Source organism: Arachis stenosperma, chromosome 3 (assembly GCF_014773155.1).
Source record: "Arachis stenosperma cultivar V10309 chromosome 3, arast.V10309.gnm1.PFL2, whole genome shotgun sequence".
Lineage (NCBI taxonomy): Eukaryota > Viridiplantae > Streptophyta > Magnoliopsida > Fabales > Fabaceae > Arachis > Arachis stenosperma.
Genome location: NC_080379.1, coordinates 36087304 through 36090923, shown reverse-complemented (window position 1 = coordinate 36090923; position 3620 = coordinate 36087304).

Sequence of the window (3620 nt, the reverse complement as noted above, 5' to 3'; positions counted from 1 at the left end):
CGTTCGTCACGCGTACGTGTCGCTTGCTTGCTGCCCCGGTCACCCGTACGCGTCATTCATGCGTGTGCGTCGCTACCAGATTCTGAAAATACTTGATTTCTTATGTTCCTTCCACTTTTGCATGCTTCTTTTCTATCTTCTAAGCCATTCCTGCCCTATAAACCCTGAAAACACTTAACAAACATATCACGGCATTGAATGGTAATAAGAGATGATTAAAAATTAACAATTTTAAGCCCTAAGAAGCATGTTTTCAATCATAGCACAAAATTGGGAAGGAAGCTTACAAACATGCAATTTACATGAATAAGTGTGAGAATAGTTGACAAAATTCCCTCAATGCAGTACAAAATAAACCATAAAATAGTGACTCATCACATCCCTTGTCCATCTTCCATCTTATCCACCCTCTTGGCCGGGTGCTTTGTTGGTCTTCTTCTCACATGTCCAAACCACCTGAGATGCGATTCTACCATCTTTTTCATAAGCTCCTACTCCAACTCGCTCTCTTATATCTTCGTTCCTTATTCTATCCAATCGTGTATGACTACTCATCCATCTGAATATCTTCATCTCTGCCACACTTAATTTATGTTTGTGCTCCTTTTTGGCTGTCCAACACTCTATACCATAAAGTATAACCGGTCTATTAGCAGCGCGATAGAATGTACCTTTAAGTTTTAAAATCATTTTTTTGTCACATATAAAACCAGATGCACTCTGCCATTTTGACCAACCTGATTAGATCCTATGATTTACATCCTGTTCAATCTCTCTATTATCCAGTATGATGCACCTAAGATACTTAAAACTTTTAACTTTTCGTAGGATTTTTTCTCCAATCTTCACCTCTGTATTAGGGTTTTTCCTTTGGTGGCCAAACTTACATTTCATATATTCCATCTTTCTACAGTTTATGCACAGACCATACACTTCTATAGCTTCTTTTCATAAATCCAACTTCGTATTTAGGTCTTCTCTTGACTCCCCCATAAGGACGATATCATCGACAAAAGCATGTACCATGGCACAGGCTCTTGGATATGCTCTGTGATTACTTCCAAGACTAATGTGAAAAGGTATGGACTTAATGATAATCCTTGGTGTAGTCCTATACCAATAGAAAATTTATATGTCACACCACCTTGAGTCTTCACACTAGTTGTAACTCCCATCATACATATCTTTAATTGCACGAATATATGTGATCCTTACTTTCTTCCTTTTCGAAACCTTTCATAAGACCTCCATTGGCACCCTATCGTACGCTTTTTCCAAATCAATAAACACCATATGTAGATCCCTTTTATTACTACGATACCTATCCATCATCCTTCTTAACAGGTATGTAGCTTCAATGGTGGATTTTTCTGGCATAAAACTAAATTGGTTCTCTGTTACTTGTGTCTCTTGTCTCAACCTCCGTTCTATCACCCTTTTTCATAACTTCATGGTATAGCTCATGAGTTTGATCTCTCTATAGTTTCTGCAACTCTATATATCCCTTTTATTCATGTAGATAGGTATCAAAATGCTTTTTCTCCACTCATCTGACATTTTCTTTGACCTTAAAATCTCATTAAAAAGCTTAGTTAACCAACTGATGCCTTTCTCTCCAAGGCCCTTCCAAACTTCAATCGGAAAATTATCGGGTCCTAATACCCTAACATTTTTCATCCGCTTTAGAGTCTCTTTTACCTTGAAGTCTCGAATCCTTCAATAGTAGTCGAAGTTTTAATCTTCTTCCCTCGTGCATAACCGACCAAGTCTTAGAAGAATCTTTTGTCCTTCATTAAATAACTCGTGAAAGTAGCTCTTCTACCTTTCATTGATCTTCTCATCTTGAACCAAAATCTCTCCGTCTTTATACTTTATGCACATAACCTGATCCAAGTATCTCGTTCTTCTTTCACGGCTCTTTGCGATTCTATATATACCTTTTTCTCCTTCTTTCGTGCCTAAAGACTGGTAGAAGATTAATGTGAAATGGTAAATAGTGGCTAGGGTTGGGGTTTCTCTCTTCTCAATCTCAAGCTTCTCCCTCTTCTTGGGGAAAATGAGTTAAAATTTTGTGAAATGGGGGTATAGGTCACGTTTTTATTTGAGTGGACGAGGGACATTTTTTTCCTTACGCCCATTGGCCCACCTATGGCCGAATCTTTAAAATAAGTGTTCCAGTTTTTATTCTAAATATTTTTCTAGTTATTTTTATAGTTTTAGTTTTCTCATACACAGAACCAGACGTCGACCTAAGCCAGTACAGTTAATTATAATGCCGGTATGCATTTTTCTGTAATTATTTATATTTTTACGCTCCAATTAATTTTTTAAGTTAAATCTTCAATGGTAAATTTTTAAATTATAAATTTTAAAATTTTGACCCATTTCGGATAATTTAAAATCCTCTTAGCTTACTTTTAATTAATTAATTGATTATATATTATTTTTTCAGGCCTTACAGTGGGGACAATAAGTTCCAAAATGACGCATGGCTTGGTTAAGTTGGGATACTATGTCACGACCTAAGAAGGAAGGAAGTTTGGAGCTCAAGGTTTTTAAAGCACAAAATCTGACACTTTTGGGTAAACATGTTTGGCAAATTTTTAAACAACCAAATTCTTCTCTAGTCAAAATAATAATAGGTAGATATTTCAAATATGGAGACATCATGTGTGCATAAATAGGTACCTTGCCATTCTGGGGTTAGTGCAGTACGTTGGAAGGCCACGTGTAATTAAAAAGGGGATGAACTGGAAGGTAGGCTCATGCAATCGCATAAGGATCTACTCTGACCCATGGTTACCCCCTCTTTATCTGTTCTACATTGTTAAGAATACGCTCACACAAAATAAATCTATATTATGGGTTAAAGATATGATGAATTACAGTACATATTTAAAAAATTAAAATAATATGATGTTGCATCAGAATATAAGATCGCCTACCTATTTCATCATGTTTCAATTAATTACTGCCCTGCTATCATGCAGCATACCCAAACCTAGAAAGATCTTATGGAATCTTAATGTTACTCTAAGATTAAGTTGTTCTTATGGAGAGCCATTCACGACCGCTTGTCAGTGCTTCAGTTAATTCATGGTCGATTTTTAATAGCGAGTCTAAACTACCCTAAATGTTAGCAAGAAGAAGAGGCAATCAACCATTGTCTATTCAAGTGTAAAGATGCAATAGAAATTTAGTAAAAAAATAAATTTGTTTACTCACCTCCCAAATTTGCAAAACATCTCCTTTTTTCAATGGTGGCAAAGTTTTACTCAGTTGCCTCTCACTGCCCTAATAGAAGAAAATTGATGGAAGAGGTGGCTGCTCTTTGTTAGATGACTTGAAAAGTAAGAAATTTAAAAATTTACAAAAGAATGAGTATATCATCGGAATATTCTATCACTATTACTGCAAAACTTGACTCAATTTTTACAGATTTAGACTAAGAAAAAGAACCTAAAGTTTTGATACTTTTCTTTTTTCTCTCTTATACTTGTTATAAATGTTTCTTTCACTTTAAGTGAAATTAGAAATCCCCCATCTCTATTTATTTTTCTTTAGTCCTGACTTATGGACCAACTTATATTCCTTTTGATTTTTGGAATGAAATTACTACC